The sequence below is a fragment of the Callospermophilus lateralis genome, chromosome 12, assembly GCF_048772815.1.
Source record: "Callospermophilus lateralis isolate mCalLat2 chromosome 12, mCalLat2.hap1, whole genome shotgun sequence".
NCBI lineage: Eukaryota > Metazoa > Chordata > Mammalia > Rodentia > Sciuridae > Callospermophilus > Callospermophilus lateralis.
Genome location: NC_135316.1, coordinates 56497998 through 56519114, shown reverse-complemented (window position 1 = coordinate 56519114; position 21117 = coordinate 56497998).

The following is a 21117-nucleotide window of genomic DNA, read 5'->3' as shown; positions in this document are numbered from 1 at the left end:
CAGAGTCAAATGGAGTTTATCAAAGGATTAACCATTTGGGGATGTAATGGGAAGATGTTGTTCACAAAATAGAAAACTAAAGTTAAAACGAATAACTTTAAGAAACCTATTATATAACATTTCACCACAGTTAATAATCATATATAATAGTTTCAAAAAATACTAAGAGATTGGATAAGCTCTGATAAAAAATAATTTTGTGAGATAATGCTTATGTTAATTAGCTAGACATAGCCATTCCACTGCATACTTCAAAATATCTTGTTGTATAAATACATATATTTTAAACGTCAATTAAAATAATGTAATAATTTATTTTAAAAATGTGTATGTAGATTCAGCCTATCTTTGAATGTTCACTAATGATATTGCCTTTAGCAATACACTGATAAGAAAAGTCCTTCCAATAGTGTTCTAAGTCTATTTTGCTGAATTTAATATCTGGCTCTTCTCTGCTGCTTATATAGAAATGGGGATAATACTGAGTGTCACAGAACAAGACTGTACAATTTTAGTAATATTACATCAATTCCTACCATACAATCAACTGAAAATAAAATTATGATGATGCAGTAATATCAATTCTAATTTTAAAATAGAAACCAGAAGGCAGGCACAGTGGTGCATACCTGTAATCTCTGTAATCAGGAGGCTAAGGCAGGAGGATCTTGAGATCAAAGCCAGCCTCCTCAATGGTGAGGTGCTAAGCAACTCAGTGAGAGCCTGTGTCTAAATAAAATACAAAATAGGGCTGGGGATGTGACTGTGGCTCAGTGGTTGAGTACCCCTGAGTTCTATAGTTCCAATCCTCCTATCTACCCCCCACCAAAAAAAAAAAAAAAAAAGACAAGAAAGAAATCAGAAGTTCTGACTTAAGTATCAGTTAAATATTTTGAGATAAATTCCAATTTTTTCACTAAAAAGTTAATATAGTGGACAGTTTTAAAACTATATTAAAAGACATTCTTCATATTTGCAAGTATTTAAATCACTCACATTGATGTCTCTCAAAGCAGCATTGCTCTGTGTTGAAATCATTTCATATTCAATTATGCTCATGTACTCTATCACAATTGAAAATAGAATACATACAGAAAATTATTTTCTTTAATTGATCTTTAAATATTATGATAATGTACTTTTAAAATTATATAAATTAATTTAGGGAATATTTCCCTTCCTTTCCCTCCCTTTCCTTCCCCTTCTCTCCTTCTCCCCCTCTTCCTCCCTCCTTCATCCCTCCCTCCACTCCTTCTTTCCTTCTCCTGAGAAAGCTTTACCCCTTACCTGCATGCCCAGTCCCCAGTCCTTTCTCTTTTTAATGTTGAAACAGGGTCTCACTAAGCTGAGGCTAACTTTAAGCTTGGGATCCTCCTGCCTCAGCCTTCAGAGTCCCTGAATTTATAGGGGAGGACCACTGTGCTTGGCTGGTATTTCATTTTCTATATGAAATTTGCTAATATGCTAATGCCTCCTTAATAGCTGTTTGCTATAAAATGATAGTTATTTAAAGGATATAAAAATTTAATGACAGCATATATTGATTATAAAATATGTATTATTTTAGACATATTCCTGGTCAAATTGTGTTAATAATACATCACTATGTTTACTTTTCCAAATTTTAGAAACAATTTTTACATCATGGTAAAAATGAGGGAAAGAGAATATTTATACATATTTATATTTCCTGTCCTCTTTTGTTTATATTTTATTTTATTCTTTTACTGGCATGCAGTGGCACATGTCTGTAATCCCAGCAGCTCCATAGGCTAAGGCAGGAGGACTGTGAGTTCAAATCTAGCCTCAGCAAAAATGAGAAGCTAAGCAACTCAGTGAGATCCTGTCTCTAAATAAAATAAAAAATAGAGCTGGGAATATAGCTAAGAGGTCAAGTGTCCCTGAGATCAATCCTTTGTATCAAAAAAAAAAAAAAAAAAGGTTTTTTTTCTAAGTAAAAATTGAGTGTTAGAAAATTAAATTGTGAAGTATTCAATTTTAATATTAACAAAATCATTCATATATTGGAGAATTTATTACATGAAAGACTACCTTGTACCAGACATAAGAGATAAGAAGTTAAAGATTTTTTATTAGTGTCAGAAAAAAAACCTTGTAATGTGGTTTAATTTATCTTCATTACTGTATATTCTTTTTAAAGTTATACACACACACACACACACACACACACACACACATATATATATATATATATATATATATATATATTCATAGTTTTACATATATGTGTGTGTGTGGTGTGTGTATTTTAAGTTATTAATGGACTTTTATTTATTTATTTATATGTGGTACTAAGAATCGAACCCAGAGCCTCACATATGCTCTACAAATGTTCTACCACTGAACCACAAACCCAGCCCCTCAAACTGATACATTTTTTAATAAAAAGAAGTATTACATTTTTCTGTAATTGAAAACAATAAGTTATAACATTTTAACTGTTTTCTTTTTCTTAGAAATAATGACCTTGACCATCCTTTAAAACTTTTTAAATACTTATCTGGATTTCAACATAAAGTTATAAAATATTAAAGTGCAAAATGTATTATAATATACATTCAAGTAACTTTAAAGAAGTTGTGTAAACTCATGAATAATATGTAACAATTGCTCATAAATGTGGAGTATTTGATATATTTCTTATACAATAAAGTACAGAACAGTATAAAAAGTGTGGTAGCTTTTTTCATTTTATTAGTTTTTACTATACATTAGAGAATAAAGAAACTGATTAAATAAACTAATTTATTCCATAATGTGTATATAATTATTTTCATTGGTATTTGGTTAAAATATTTTTCTGTTGAGATTTTTTGCAGACTAGCTTAGTATGGTATTTTAGTTTCTTATTGCCACTATAAGAAACAACCATTATATTTGTGGCTTCAACAACACAAATGTAATATCTTACAGTTCTGAAAGTCAAAAGTATTAAATGTACCTTACAGCCCAAAACAATGGTATCAGCAGAATGTGTTACTACTAGAAATGCTGAGGGAAAATTCATCTTTGATATATTCAGCTTTTTCAGGCCACAGGTATGCCTTGGTTCGTGGCTATTTTGCCCATTTTCAAAGAACATTACTTCATGAATCTAATCTCTGTTTTGGTCCTAGCATGTTTTTAATTTTAATCCTATTCCTTTCCTATTGGAAGAAATCATGATTACACCGCACCCACCCAGATAGTCCAGAATAATTTCTGTATCTCAAAAGCTTTTATTTAATCCAGTTGCAAAGTCCCTCTGTATGATTTTCCTGAAGTTTCCATAGCAAAACTCCATAGATTAAGTGGTTTGTAGAACAGGAGTTTATTTTCTCATCATTCCATGGGCTAGAAGTGAAAGATCAAAGTGTTGTCAAGTTTGATTCCTCTCTAGTGCATCTGTCTTTGGCTTTCAAACACCCACCTTCTCTCTGTCCTAAATTATAGCCTTTTCTGTATGCATGGACTTCTTTTCTCCTTTAGAATGTCAAATTTCCTGTTCTTATAAGGACTACATAAAATGAGATTAAACTGTGCTATGGTTTATATATTAAATCCCCCCAAAGGCCATGTATTCAAGGGTTGATCACCAATCTGTGGGTGCTTTGGGGAGGTGGTGAAAATTTTAGAAGGTGTGGCCTAATGGAAAGAGATTATATAATTGGTGATGTGCCTTAAAGGAAATATGGGGATTCAGTCCCCTCCTCTCTGTTTGCTTTCCAGGTGTCAAGAGTTGAGCAGTTTCCTCCATGTCTTGCCACAAGCCCCAGTGAAATGGATTCAAGTGACCATGGTCTAAAATCCATAAAACCAAGAGACAAAAATAAAGCTTTATTCCATTTAAGTTGTTGATATCTCAAGTATTTTGTCTCAGAGACCTTATCTTATCTTCATGGCCTCTTTAAAGGCCTAATTTCCAAATAGAGTCACATTCTGAAGGACTAAATATTAGGGATTCAGTAAATGATTTTTGAAAGTGAGTGGCAAGACTGAAGCCATAATAGCTGCTTTACCATGCAAGATAATATGTTCATGGACTCTAGGAATTAGGAAATAGACCTATTTTGGAGAACAGTATCCTGTCTACTAAATATGATATTTTCCATTACTTGCTGACTAACATTTAAGCTTAATTAACTACTCAAGTCTAAAGGGGTACAAGAGTTCTAGAAACAGTAGGAACACAGGTTACCCCTAGGCTTTTTGTACTCCTACTCTGATAATTTGTCTCACTTAAAACAAATGCCATTGTCATAATTAGTTTATTAAAACTTGCTATATGAAAGAGTATGTTTCAACAGTGTCAATGAGTTATTTTGTATAATGTTGGTCTTAGAACTCAATGCTTAACCATAGTTAAGTTTTTGTTATACTTTATTTTATAGTGCATTAAAAAAATATTTTAGATTCTACATAGCCAAGAAGCATAATACATCTTAAACATTTGAAAAATAATTGGCAATTCTGTGTTTTTCAGGTTTTAATAATACATTGAACATTTTAATATTATTATAATGGCTATTTTGTTCACCTGACTTTTGATCTCTAGAGAATGTTGTTTAGATATTTAAATTTGTCTTGTTCTTACTAATTACTACAAATAAAAATAATTTATCTTTGAATTATTATCTAGTTAAAATACATTGGAAAGAATATGTCACATTGGTCAAGATCTCATTGGGTTCTATTATGATTATTCTTATTCATATTTCAGTTTGAATTGTTAAATTATTGTCTGGTAGTTGGTAATGTCATATTAACATGTTTATCAGAGCAAAAAAAAAAAAGTGTGCCCAACACTCTGGTGAAAATATCATCTCATCTGACCTCATGTATTTGATTTGTTTATCTTCTCTCTCTTCAACATTTTATACTTCATTTCAAAAGCACTCTAAAAATACCATAAGCAATGGTAGACCACAATAAACTCAAATTTAGTGAGATAGATAAAGTTCAGCATAACTAGAGATCTTAAGTGCAAGGTAAAGTGATATTTACTATTATGTATTCAGTGTATACTACTGTTAAAGCATTTCTTGACCTATAGCAGTGAGTCAGTTGAGCCAATATATAAAATATTTAAATTAAGTAATTTAAGTATATAACAATTTGGACATAAATTTTAAATATAAGAATCTGTTTATATCTGTTAATTCCAAAACTCAGTACTGGAATGTCTATTATTAATGTGTATTCACTAATTTTGCAAAATATATTGCATTTTCCTTAAATTGAAAACCGATGTTGGTTGTCTGAAGTTCAATTTTTAAGTGGGTTTCAACAATAACACTAGAGTCTATTGTTATGATTTACTTTAAATTTTGAAGGAACTTCAGGATATATTGTATTTTATAAGCCATTACCCTAAAAAAATTAATCTCAGTTTCTAAATTTACATGGAAGTATTATATAGATAGATATTTCCATGTTATACTGACATTCATCTTCTTGATTCTCCTTTCTCTAGTGGTCTTCCTTTCACTTGTGTTGAGGGCCACAGCCAAGTCGGGATGAAGCATGGCATTTTTGCCAGAACTGAGTGGTTGAGAGGTGATGCCAGCAAGCCATTGAGATGATGATGGTTATGTTAAGCTGTGTATTCAATTGTATATTAGACCCCTGCTGTCCGCCTCAACCTGTTACTTTGGAGTTCTCATGCTAGTTTGGAGTTCTTGCGGGGATTCTTGGGGAGTTCTCATTGGTTGGGGAAGTGCCGGAGGAGGGATTTCCAGAGGAGGGATTTCCAGTTGGTGTGTGGTGTGTCCCAGGGGAAGGCCGCGTGCATGGTGTTCGCAGGAGTTCGGAAATAAAGTTTGTTCCTGCTTGAGTGGCTCGTGATTTTTGCCCGGCCAGACTGCGGCACACTTGTCTAATTATTTACCTTTGATTGGTACATTATAGATTTACATAAAACATGGAGTTCAGTGTGGTATTTTTCTACATGTACATAACATACATTTATAAAATTCATTCGCCGTTTCCTCCCCTTCTCAACTTTCTTATTTCCATCATGATCTTCTTGCATTACTCCACTGATTTTACCTGTACCATTATAATATTTTACCCCTTCCACCTCCTTTTCCCTTCTTTTGCTTTAGCTTCCATGTTTGAGAGAAAAATATTGATTTTCTGAGTTAGCTTATTTTACTTAGCATGATGTTTACCAGTTCTACTCGTTTACTAGTAAATGCAAAAATTTCATTTTTTGTGACCTAGTAAAACTCCCTTGTGTGTATGTGTATATATGTATGTGTGTGTATATGTGTGTGTATGTGTGTATGTGTGTGTGTGTGTGTGTGTGTGTGTGTGTGTGTGTATATGATATTTTCTTAATCTATTCATCCATTGACTGGCATCGGGGCTGGTCCAATATCTTAGCTATTGTGAATTGTGCTGTAAAAACATTAACATGGCTGTATCATTACAGAATTCTGATTTTAGGTCTTTTGAATAAATAAGGAGTAGGATACCAGGGTCATATAGTGGGTTCCATTCATAGTGTTTTGAAGAACCACCATCTGCCTTTCAGAGTATCTATACTAATTTGCAATCCCAACAGAGTATGAGTGTAACTTTTCTACAACACCTTCACCAACATTTATTATTATTTCTATTCTTGAAAATTGCTATTCTGACTGGAGTGAGATGAAATCTTAGTGTAGTTTTGAGTTGCATTTCCCTGATTACTAGAGATGTTGAACACCTTTTAATTAATATTTTGGCCACTTTTTTTCTTCTTTTGAGAAATGCCTGCTGTGGTGTTTTGCCCATTTCTTTCTTGATTGGTTGTTTGATTTTTTTTGTTTTGTTTTGTTTTTGGTGTTAAGCTTTTTGAGTTCTTTATATATTCTGGATATTAATTCCTTCTCAGAGAAGTAACTGGCAAAGATTTTTTTTTCCCATTCTGTATACTGTTCCTTCATTGTATCATTTCCCTTGTTGTGCCAATCTTTTTAATTTGATGCCATCTCACTAATTTATTCTTGGTTTTATTTATTTATTTACTTTTTTGCTTTGGGGATCTATTTCAGCAAGTTGGTGCCTGCATCAATATGATAGAAAACCCTATGTTTTCTTCTAGAAGTTGCAAAGTTTCTTAAATTTTGGATCCATTTCGATTTGACTTTTCTTTAGAATGAGAGTTAGGGATATAGTTTCATTACTGTACATAAGGATATACAGTTTTCCCAGCACCATTTGTTTAAAATGACATCTTTTCTTTGACATATACATTTGAACTTTTTTCAAATGTCAGAAAACCATAGTTATGTGGGTTTGTCTCTGTGTCTTCTATTCCATTTGTCTTCATTTGTGTTTTATTGCCAATATCATACTTTTTTCTGTAATATAATTTGAGGTCTGGTATTGTAGTGCCTTTGGCTTTACTCTTCTGTCTAAGGATTGTTTTGACTATTCTGAATCTCTTGATCTTCAAAATTAATTTTAAGACTTTTTTTCCCTAGTTCTGTGAAGAATGCCATTGGTATTTTGATGAGGATTCCATTGAATCTGTATGTTGCTCTTGGTAGTATTGTCCTTTTGATGATATTGATTCTGCCTGTCCAGGAACATGGTAACTCTTTCCAACTTCTAATTGAAGGCCTTCAATTTCTTTCTTCAGTGTTCTATGTTTTTTCAATATTTTTTATTGTAGAGATATTTTGCCTTCTTTGTTAGATTAATTTCCCAAGTATTTTATTTTATTGAGGTTATAGTGAAAGTGATCATTTTCCTGATATAGATATATATATAGTTTTCCTGATATATATCAGGAAAACTATATATATATGTATATACTGCAGAATCACTGTTGGAAAATGGGAAAACTATTTATTTATTAATCTCCATCTTATTTCCTGTTATTTTGCTGAACTTATTTATCAGTTTTAGGAGTATTCTAGAGGTTTTTGGCCTTCTAGATATAAATCATGTTATGTAGACAATATAGATATGTTGACTTTTCCCCCATTTGTATTCCTTTAATTTCCTTTTCCTGCCTTCTTGCTCTTTCTACATATATCAAAGAGAATTGGTAAAAGTAGATATCCTTGTCTTGTTCTTGATTTTTGAGAAAAAGGTTTAAAGTTTTTCTCCATTCAATATGATGTTGGCCTTGGGTTTGTAGAATTTAACTTTTATAGCATTGAGGTAAGTTTCTTCTATCCTGATTATTTCTAGAAGTTTTAACACATCTGGATTTTATCAAATGTTTTATACACCTATTGGAATGATCATGTGATTCTTGATCTTAATTCTATTTATGTGGTGAATTACATGAGTTGATTTGCACATACAGCCTTGTTATGAAACTCACTTGATCATGCTATAGTACCTCCTTGATGCATTTTTGAATGTGTATTGTTACAATTTTATTAAGTAATTTTACAGCTGTATTCATCCAGTAGCTGGAGTTTGGCCTTTGTTGACTCTTGGAATTCTGTAGGTAGAAATTGAGATTTGGCCCATATCTCCCTGCTTCTATGGAGATACTCATCTCTGTTGGATATCTGAGATTCAGTGGCCTCCTGAAATTTTCACTTTGGGAGTGAGGCATATGAACTTTGATAAGTTTCACATATTCCGTCCTTATGGTTTTGAATTACCCAGGATCAGATCTGGAGTACAGACAGGACTGTCTGAGAAGTAGCATCTTTCCAGATTCTCCTATGAGAGGCCAGTTAGAAAGAGAAATCTCTCTTCTTGGTATCCCCATCCTATTTTGCCCTAGCCATAGTTCTCCCAGAGCCTGTTTCAATCACACCAGTCTAAATGTACTCTGGTTCCCACAACAGCTGACTGCTGAGTCAGGCTGGCAACTTCTGGCTTCTCCTCACAGTGCCATAGTCACTCAAAAAAAAAGGGGGGGGTTCCCATTGCCATGGCACTGATTCTGCTTGAACTCTCTGCTCTTCACCTGATTGATTTTAATCATTTTTCATGCAAAAACTTTCCCCACCATTTCTGGATTAGTTTAGGTCAGTCACTGTATTCTGCAAGTTGCCCAAAACAATTATTTCCTTGTTTCTGCACTTTTCTCTCTCTCTTTTCCCTCTCCCCTCTGTAGTGGATGGGAGGTCTCTTGAACATGTTATGTCTTGTATTATTTTCAAAGTTTCTTTCTTTTTGTGTTGCTATGATTATTTTGCTGCCCAATTTTGAATTTCAGTAAATTCCCTTAGTCATAAACCTCTCTGAGGAGCAGCATTCCTGATTTTTGAATCAGAAGATGAGCAACTGCCCATTTTCTCAAATCTGCCATCTTCCAGTGTTCACTATGTGAAACACGTCTCTCTCCCTCACATTAATTTTAAATACATCATCATAATATGGACCTTTGATCTCCACTCCTCTCTCAAATTCACCTCGTCTCCTTTATTACTATTTACATTGTGCTACCAAACTCAAAGACCACTGTAATACATGTCCATGTCTGACTATATATGTGGCCAAGTTTTTTAATCTATTACACCCAGAAACACTCAGAATAATCTTTGTAAAATACAAATATGAGTATTTTCCATCTATGCTTAATCATCTTCAATAGATTTTAATCAAAATTGCACTGCTTTAAGTGGCTTCAGTCTGGGATTCCTTTTTCACTACTCTTTTCTTTGTTCCTGTCACATTAGCTATTTTTTAAAGACAAGATGTATCAACCAATATACTGAAATCTATGCATATTAATACATATTAAATTAAATTGAAAATCAGTCTAAATAAAAATGATTAGGAAAGATAAAATTTTCAAATCAAAAGAAGTTTTGAAATGATCAATATACTTGTGAAGATATATTTAATTAAGACAATAAATAATTTAAAAATAAATATCATTTTCAAAGTATAATATGAAAGAACAAACTAGAAAGTGGAATTGCACAAAGTTGATGCTATTCTTGATAATAAGTGGAATTTCACTAGATTGTTAAAAAAATACCATTACTGTTTTTTTTTTTTGAGGGGGGGAGTAAAATTACTCATATTTAAGACATACAGACACATACAAATTGACCCAGCCAGCTCTCCACAAAAATTGCAGCATATACAAATAAAGCATACACCTCTTCATTATATTTTAATATTTTTATAATAACTCAAAATTATAAATAGATTAAAATTCCATTAAAATTAAATTAAAATAATGAAGGTGATGGTAAACTAACATAATAAAGTTTAACATATTTCTAGTTTATTATAGCACATTTACTGAAGGTCAAATGTGGAAGGGCCATGAAAGAGATTGTCACCTTATCATTTTGTCTATATTTTCTTCCTGCATCCTCTTAACACATCTTAAAGGTGGTTATAATCTCTTAAAGCAGCTGTCCATCACTAGCCACATCAGTTATGCCCAAAGCAAACAAAGCTACATTTATTTGAAAATGGTATGCTTTCATTAACATCCTCCATACTGAATCCTTAATTTCCTTTTAGGAATATATTTGTATTATCACAATAGCTAACATGTTGTGCACCTTTACATCTCATCTTAATTGTTGACCAAATTTACACTAAATTAAGCAGTACATGTTTTTTTTTTTTTTAAATTTCTTTGGGTTTGTAAAATAATAGTACTTATGTGTAATAAAACAGGAGTAGGTTAATTGAAGTTATTGTTAATTACATTAAAAACAGATTTGTCAGGAAAGTTAATTAGTACTTTAAACTTATTTCTTATAGAATTGCACTTTTTTTTGTAATCACATCCACCAAAGGTTATAAAGTGTGCAATTGTTGAAAAATGTGGGAAAATAACACATAGATTTCTATCACTCTTGAAGCATAGTCAAAACAACAGGATTTTCTGTTAGATAGTAAATTTTGGCAAAAATAAAAATATGATAATATCTATTATTCTATCACTATTACTAAAAAACTGAAATATCAAGTACTAAGAAGACAGAGTGTTCTTCAGGACATGTACATACCTATTCTTTGCATGCCTCTCAGTTCCTTGTCCTCATCATTTCAATCATAATTCCTTTACCTATTTCTAGAATAATTATATGGCCCTAGATGGTTATTCTGAATAGCTTGATGGCTATTCTGTCAAAATACATCCATAATATTTCCACTACACATCACTTCCCTTTATGCCCTCTCTGTGCATGTCACCCTCATCTACCATCTGAAATATTCAAATAGCCTTTTAACTGGTCTCCCTGGTTTCATTGTGCCTTCTGTAGATCATTGTCAAATAGCAGCTATATTACCATTTAAAAATAAGCCAAGGTAAAATGTATCAGTCTTCTCTTTGAACTGCACATTATTCTAAGAAAAAAATTAATTCCATACAATGAATAAAGAATTCTAACTGAATAAGCACCAAATATGATGTCCTAATTTTGTCTTCCTTGTAGATGATAGTCACATACTTAAATACATAAATAATTTGGCATATATAATACTATTTTATTTATAAAGGATTTTATAAAAGAATCAGCAATTTTCTGGTGAATCATAGTATGGCTACATCTGATATATATCCTAGGCATGTTTTATTATATTTTAGCCCTTATCTACATAATATTATTTTATACAATTTTTTTTTGTTGTTGGCATTTTGTCTATTACTTGCTTTTCCATTGAATATACACCCCTGAAGGAAGATAAATAAAACGTGTTTTATTTTTCATTGATTTTTCCCTAAGTATGTACAATAAAATTTAAATGTAAAAGAATCAATTAATGATAGACTAAATACAAAGAAATATTAAGAACTATGCACTGTGTCAATTATCTTAGAGCATGAAAAATCCTTGTTTATTGTAAGTCTTCATTATTACAATTGTTTCTTTAAAATTATTTTTAATACTTATTGTTTCTTTGGAGAAAATAAAATTCATTGAAATACATATACGATAACTGTACAATTTTGACAAAGTTACACCCATTTAAGTCATATGGCATCATGATTTAGAATATATCAGTCTTCCAGAAGTTTTTTATGTCCCTTCCCAGTTAGTCCACATTCTCACAGAAAACTTGTAATCTTAATTTTTTCCACCTCAGACTTATTTTTCAGTCACAAAGCATTAGTGAAATGAAACCATACACTGCGCAATCTTTCATGAATTATTCTTTGCACCATTTTAACATTCAGAATCATCCATGTTTGCTTTTGTGAGTAGTTAGTTCAAATTCCATGGGAAGCATGCCATTATATGAAAGTATCATAATTTATTCTATTTATGGTCATTGATGGTGTACAATAGTTACCTACTGTGAATAAAGGTGCAATGCATATTTTTTACATCGTTTTTGTTGTTGACATAGATATTTATTTCATGCAAAACAATGTTTTTGAAAAAAAAATCCATCTACATTTATGATAAATATCAATATAAGGCTGTTGTGGAAATGTGGTAATTTAATCAGCAGATGAAATAATAATAAAGCAATTTTAACAAAGGTTATTAAAATGTATGAAAAGTTTATACTATCTTAAGCAATGATTGCTAAGGAGAATATTAGAGGAATATAGAGGACTAAATTTATATTCATAATCTGATTTAAGATAAAAATAATGTAATACATAAGAGAGATTTAAAAATTAGAAAAAGATCAACTTCTGTTATTTAAAAATTGCTAAATATATCATTTTATAATTATGACACAAGGTTTAACAACTCTGACTCTGCAGCCAAGTAACCTAGATTCAAATACAGCCTCCAACACCACCTTGACTAAACCTACTTAGCTGTCCTTCAGTTATAATTTTTTATATAAACTATATTAATATCATAAGGCTGTTTTTGTAAAACTATTTTACAAAAAAAAATGCATGTAAAACTATTTACCCTGAAATATTAGCAATAAACAATGGTATTATAATAGAAACAATGAAATGATTAATTCACATTCACTGCATTGTTTTTAAGGTATAAAACATGAGCTTTATTTATAGTCTTAAAAGGATAATGTATTAATTAGTTACCTTAGTTAATAGAAAATATAATACTTGTTGTGGAATATACAGCTTTGTGGTCTATATTTTGTTATCTCCAATTAATTGAAACAATGACACTCTTGAAGATTAATTAATAGAAAAATGCATGGAAATATGTTTACAAATTTCATAAGCAAAAGTTAATAATATTATTTTTAAAGTATCATAAGTTTTTTAAAATGTGGGACAATATTTCTCAGTGGTTTTATTGCTATATTTCTGGTGTTTTCATTTTAGCTAGAGAACTGCACCCTTATAATACAAAACTAAATTAAACTTAATTAATGTTTAATATTTAGCAAATTATTAAAAAGGATAAGAAATACATTCATAAAATTGTAGATACCATAACTAAGAGAAATTTTAAACTTTTTAATGTATGTCTAATTACAATTGATTTATTCTTTCCACATTCATTTACTGGGAACTCTGTACAACTAATGTTCTAGACATTAGGGATGTGGAGCAGGGAGATCAATGAACAAGATAAATTGGTCCCTGTCTTCATGGACATTATTAAGTAATGAGAAACTCAGAAATCAAATAATTTTTTTTTCATAAAAGAAATGAAGGTTACAACAAGTTTCAAAATGTTTTTAGGTCACATGATAATAAAATTTTAACTTTTCTTGAGGAAGTGTTGTTTAAACTAAAATCTAAGACTGAGTATATAGAGGTAAACAAAAGTCAGTGAAGATAATAAATTTCTAACATGGACAAAAGGAACTATGCTTACAGATGTGAGATGGAATTAAAAGGAATAAAGATCTAGTATGGCAAAAGCATAAGAAATTAGCATGTTGGTTAACTCAAGCAAAGCTTCCAACAGTGGTTGCAAATATCATGAAAGGGGGCAGCCATTGATGTGTTTGAAACAGGAATTGATATGATTCTAGTTTAATATGCAAAACTCTTTCTGAAGTTAGTGGGAATGATGGAACTGAGGGGACAAGAGCAAATATAGAAAACAAGGTAATAAGCTAGTACTTGCATAAATAAGATAGGATACTAATTGAGAAAACAATGGAGAATTTAACAAATCTAAGTAGAAACCAGAAACAATATTAATCCATATTATGAAATGACTGGTCATATAGACTTTGATTGCAGAGAAATTGGAATTTAAAATCTTGTCACTTAAAATTTTGTCACTTAATAGTGACAAAATGTTTTAATATGTATTATATGCTCCAATTTTAATTACTTATTTCTAAATTCTATTAATAACAAATATGTATCACAGTGTTGTCATGTGGATTGAATTAGTTAAAGCTTGCAAAGCATTTTGTGTCCAAGTATGTTGTAGGAAAACACACACACACACACACACACACATTTATATATATGCACACACACACATATATATGATAACAAATTATGGAAAGGAATTAAGTGAATGTCACTTTAAGAAAAACAGTCAAATATAGTCCCAGATTCTTAAGATTTAGAAACTAAATTAATGGTTAGTCTCTCAAGGTGAATTACCATGGTTAAGGGTAATTATTAAGCCAGTTAATGATCATGAAAACCTGGAGAAGAAAAAAAAAAAACAACTATATCAAGTATATTTAGAAGAAGGATTATTTCAATTTAATAATAATGACCATCTTCTTGGAATTATATTATATTAAAAAAATAATTCATATTACACATCAAAGAGATCGTAGACTCTGTCAAGCATCAAATAATGTTAACATATTTACATTGTTCTGTATTTCTACTTTTATAGGTCTATTTTTTAAATTTTAAATTAAATGTTTTAACTGACAACATACAAAATAAATATTCTACATACAAATGTGGTACCATGTGATGTTTCAATTTTTTATATGTTTACATTTTATGATGTTTAAATAAGATCAAATATATTTACCTCCTCATGTATCTATCATTTCTTCTTGGTGCAACTATTCAACATCTTTTCTTCTGGATTTTAGACACACACAGTACGTAATTGTTATTCATGATCACCCTACTGTACAATACCACACCTGATATCTTTATTCCATTCTAAACATAAGTATCCATTGATCAACTTGTCCCCTCCCTCATCCCTTCAATTCCACCCCAACCTTTGGCTACTACCACTCTATTCTCAACTTCTGTTAGATATTTCCTCCTTTTTTTTTTTTTTTTAAGAAAAGTTAGATAAACCCACACATCTACAACTAACTTCATTTTGGTAAAGGTGCTAAGAGCATATATTGGAAAAATGACAGCCTTTCAATAATAGATCTCTAGAATATTCAATATCCATAAGCAAAAGAATGAAACTAGTTTCTTATTTCTCATTAGTTCGAAAAATAAACACAAAATGGAGTAAAGACTCAAATGTAAGATATGAAACTACTAGTAGAACTAACACTATCACTACTATGGGCAATGATTAAGGATAAAAGAATGGGTAAGAAATTTTTGGAAGACACCAGGAGCACAGGGAACAAAAATCAAATGTTCATACATTTTCTCATTCTTTCTGTTAAGAAGCTATTCTAGATATTGTCGCTCTTCAACACAACTTCAGCATTGCTTTTTTCAAATACTTCTTTACTTCTGCCTATAGATTTAAACAAAAAAAATTAAAAATGATTCATTGAAACTCTAAACATTTCTGCTATGTATGATTTTCATAAGTCAAAAAGACCTTCCTGCACATTTTGGGCTAAAGTTCTCAGCTATGAAAGCATTCTATGACACTTCAATTCAGTACTCTTTATTTTGTTTTACTTTAGGAAATTCTATTATTTGTTGCAATTAATGTTTACAAATTTAAATAGTATTTCATGTTTTTTCAATATGATTTTGAAATTTTAATTAATGTTTGGTTTCAAATTTAATTAGTACTAATTAATTTGTATTTAATAGTGATAGTTTTGTTGGTATTCTATGTCATTCTTTACTATATGTTACTGACAGGGCTCCCAGCTGCATGGTCCCTTCTGAGAAGCTACAGTGAAGCAGCAGAGCAGCAGGGTGGCAGTCTAGGAGGCTTGAGAAACCATGACAACTTCATGGAGTCCCACCATACCCATGTAGGCCTGGGCCCTGGGCTCCCTCGGGTGAAGCAGAGATAGCCAACCTGTCACCCCATGTTGGCCAAGCCTGGGTACAATGCCAATGCCTACTGCTGCAAAAAACCTGATCTACACATCACTTCAATTCTAGTCAGCACTGTACCTCATAACTATGGAGCATCCACAATCAGATGACCTCAACCTCCTGCTTCCTGACAAGACACAGAATAGCAAAAGTAGGGAAGACCTGAACGGGATTGCAGGGCTAATCAATAGCAGTAGTAATTTTCCAAACCCTAATTAGTGTAAATTTAGACCAATGGCATTAGTACTTTTCCAAACCTTAATTAGCATCATATCGAACCAATTGCCTTGATACTTTTTTTTTTTTCAAAACTTGATTAACATAAGTTTGGACCAATTGATTTGACTCAAGTACTATAATAAATTCCTAAACTAATGTACTCAAATGGAAAAACCTGCTGTGGGTTCCCCTCTCATATTGGGAGAGTTGTTCTTCAGTAAATCCTACTCTTACACTCATCCTCATTGTGGATTTTATTCCTTGAATTAAGGAGACAAGAACTCAGGAAGAAGAAACTGAAAGTGACTTGCTCGGGTCTGCCCTTAGGAGCTTTAACACTTCTAGCCACAGAAGGCCTGCAAGTTGTGCAGACCCTATCTGACAGGAGAAGGAGAGAAACTTAGGTATCATTAATAAATCTTTTTTTTTTCAAAAAAAACCCAAAAACCAAAAACAAAAACAAAAAACAAAACTTCATTCATGAAGATACAGAGGCATTAGTTGGAAGTCTGCTCTATATAAGTTGTTTACACAAAACTAATAAGTTCATTACATATATATGCATTGAACACCTGCTTTGGCTAGAAACTATTTAAGGTCCTTGGAATGATTTAGTAAACCAAGAACTACTTTAGTTTCCATTTTATTCTAGGGAGGCAGAGCCAAATATATAGTGATAAATATATTTTCCATAGTTTATAATCACTTATGGAAATAAGAGCAATGAAAAGAAAATCAAGATTCTGTGGATATACCTATGGTGGGATTTGTTGCTATTTAAAAGGGATACTATCAGGATAGCCAACATTAACATAACATTTGAACAAAGTATTGAAAGATGTTAAGGGGACTTGTGAATATCTAGAGAATATATCTCACAGTACACATTAAACTCAAAGCACTAAAGAAGTAAAACAAGGAAACAAATGTGACTGAGTTGGGAGAAAGAAAATGGGAAAGTCTTTTCATGAAGGGAATAGAAGACTACTTTAATGACTATGCTATTTCTCTTGATTGAGTGAATGGAAAATGGCTAAATTAAGTTTTGAGTGAAACAAGGATCAGCACACTTTTTCTGGAAAATACCTAATAGTAAATATACCTGACATTTACAGGCCATATAGTATGGGTCACACTTCCTCATATCTACAAATTATAGAAAAAAAATCATAAATGCATGGCTATGTTCCAAAATTATTTATCAAAAAACAAAACAAAACAACTATAACAAAAAACAAACAAAAATGGCATTCAAGTTTGTTGGCCAGTTTGTCCTAAGGAATGTAAGTAGCCATCTCCACCCCTAGAAGAGAGAAATAGGACGATGCAACTTTCATATTTCAGTGGACCACTGTGAATTCAATCCTGAGACCAAACTCCAGGGGGTATGCTTGAAAATCATGAGACCATTGGCCATAGGATTTCTGTAATCATGGTGAGGTTATGTAATAGAAGTGTTGATATTGAGAAGTGGCTCTGTATATGCATATATTTTGAAGATAAAATCACTGAGAAGTCCTGAAAGTTTGTATGTGGGTGGCAACAAAGGATATTTATTGATATATGAAACTGGAAATGTAACTACTGTTATCAAATTATGTGGTGAAAAAACTGTGTTTAGTGAAGAAAAGAAGATGGCGGGCAAGAGGGAGGCAGCATTCTGCGTTGCTCTGTGACCACCTGGGGTTCAAGTATTGAGAATACAGTTTCTCTGCCAGTGATATACCTGTCCCCCTACTGAGCAGGAAGCACCAGTGACAGAATAGGCCTCCCAACTACTAGCCCACACAGACTGCTCGATACCCAAGTGAGATCGGTGGCAGCAGCACCTGCAAAGAATTTTCGGCCACCCATCCAGAAATCACGGACACCACTCCCACAGACGACACCCGTCAGCTTCTCATGAGTAAGAACTCTGGTGCCACCCCTGTGTGGACACGCATCTAACAATGTGGGGAATACCCTGGTCATCACCATCTTGGAACTCTGCAGCAGCAGAAGTAATCCTCTTGGGCAGTAGCCTGCCTGCACATAGGAACTTCACACAGGCTTTGAAGTCAGGTGACATTGCAAGCCACAGAGCTTACAGATGAACTCATCATCCAACACCATCGTCAGGCTCCCCACACTGGACTGGACACCACACTACTGAAAGCAGGAGCCCCCATCTTGGGTCAAACTCATCACCATCTTCAAGGTATCCAGTTTCTAACCCCCCACTCTCCCCAGCAGCCACTAACCCCATACAGTGAAACTCTGGTTACCTTCACCATCCTGAGGGTGGGGAAACTAGCTAACAACAGATGACCCCAACAATTGCATGAGAAGGGAAGCAGGAAAGATACTGGAAACCAACCAAAACAAGATATGTTTCTTCATTGAAGATTCTCTCTCTCTTTTTCCCTCTCTCTTTTCATCTCCCACTCCTTTCTCCTGCCCTTGTATCACAACATATGTGAAACCGAATACTTTGCATGAATTCAGATTAGGATTTTGAGGTCTGGGATGACTGAATAGTATATTACATTGTGTTATACAATCTTTTTAATTTTTTTAATTATTTTTTCTACTTTTTTTCCCACCAATTTCTGCTATTTTAACATTTTTAATTTTTCTTGATATATATGTGTGTTTGCTTTATGTACTCTACTGTCTTCCCACTTACTTGTCTACTCAAAGGTACTTCCTCTTCTTTCTCCTGATACTAATCTTCCTCTTTAGATTTTTCTTTCACACTTTCTAACAACTTTATATCCTTACCTCCTACCTCCTCAGCATATCATCCTACTCCTCACACCTAATTCTTTGTCTACCATTAAAAACTGTAAACCCTTTTACAAATCTACTGAGTTTATTGTGAATAATAAATAAATTCACCATTTCTCCACATTGTGAACAAAACTGTAAATGTCTTATAAGCAAACTTTTTTTTTGTTTTATATTGTTTTTATTGGCATCTGGTAACATTGTTCTTCACCTCAAAGGAGAGGTATTGGATTCCTATGGGGCACAATAAGCCTATAAGGTAAAATCAGTAATGCCTAGGATCCACAGTGCTAGAAGGGAAGACACACAAGCAATATTAAAAGACAAGGGAAGAAAGTGCCCCAAACAAATCAAGATACCACATAACTAGAATCCATGGCCAGCACAGCAAAATATATAAAAGAGAAGGGTTGAGGATGTACATAATTAAAATGTTCTGCAAATTAAATGATATAAGAGAGCAAAAACAGGCAGCAAAAGATAATTTTAACAACAAGCTACATAAACAAATGCAGGAAGCAAAAGATTACTTCAATAGGGAGATAGGGGTTTAAAAAAATAAAAAACAATTAGAGATCCTTGAAATGAAAGAAATAATAAACCAAATTAAAAGTTCAATTGAAAGTATCACCAACATATTAGACCTCTTGGAAGACAGCATCTCAGACAATGAAGACAAAATATATAACCTTGAAAAGAATGTAGAACACACAATGAAAAGAGCAAGAAACCATGAGCAGAACATACCAGAAATAAGGGATAGCGTAAAAAGACCAAATTTGAGAGTTATTGGGATAGAGGAAGGAATAGAGTTCCAAGCCAAAGGAATGAGCAATCTATTCAATGAAATAATGTCAGAAAAATGTCCAAACATGAAGAATGAATTGGAAAAACAAATTCAAGAGGCTCACAGGATGCCAAATGTACAAAATCACTAAAATCCATGTCAAGGCACATTATAATGAAAATGCCTAACATCCAGAATAAGGAAAGAATAATAAAAACCACTAGAGAAAGGAATCAGATTACATATAAGGGGAAACTAATTAGAATATTTGCAGATTTTTCAACACAGATCCTGAAAGATAGAAGGTCCTGGAACAACATATATCAAGCTTTGAAAGAAAATGGAGTCAACCAAAAATCTTATATCCAGCAAAATTAAGCTTTAGATTTGATGATGAAATTAAAACTCTCTGTGATAAACAGAAAATATTTTACAACTTAAAAGCCTACACTACAGAATATCTTCAGCAAAATATTCCATGAAGAGGAATTTAAAAACAACAATAAAAATCAACAAATAGAGGTTTTACACAAAAGAAAAAAAACAAATCAAACATCAAATCAAGTCAAGTTAATACCAAAAATAAACAAAATGCCTGGAAATACAAAACATGTCTCAGTAATAACCCTGAATGTTCATAGTCTAAACTCACTGACCATACTACCAAAAGCACTATAACAGATTTCATGCAATTCCAATCAAAATTCAAATGACATTCCTCATAGAAATATCATTTCCAAACTGGCACATTGGATTAAAAAAAAAAATGATCTAACAATATCCTGCCTTCAAGAGACTCGTAGGAAAAGACATCCACAGACTGAACGTGAAAGGTTGGGAAATGCGGAGTGGATTTAGGCAGGAGTGGATTTGGGCGGATTGGATTTGGGCAGAGAACCTGGATTCCCCCAGAACGTGTTTGTAGACGGCCGGTGTGAGTTCGGGAATAAAGAATTGCTGTTTGAATCTACAAGCTGTGTGGAGACTCGTGATTTGTGCCCAGCCGAGAGACTGCGGCATCTGGTGGCCCGTACGCGGAACGTCTGAAACTTGGAGGTAAGTGAAATTGCTCGCCCCTGAGGGAAGGCGAGAGAATGGGTGACCATTTCAGAAAACAATGTGTTCTTCTTTTGATTTATTTTGTTTTTCTTTCAAGCTGCCTATCCCTAGAAATTTCTCAGGCAAACTGGAAAAAATGGTTGACTAAAGGTTTGAAGTTTGTCGGCCCTGAGGAAGAGAAAATTGATACAACGATTTTTTATTCTGTTTTTGCTTCATTCAGTTTCGGTTTTGT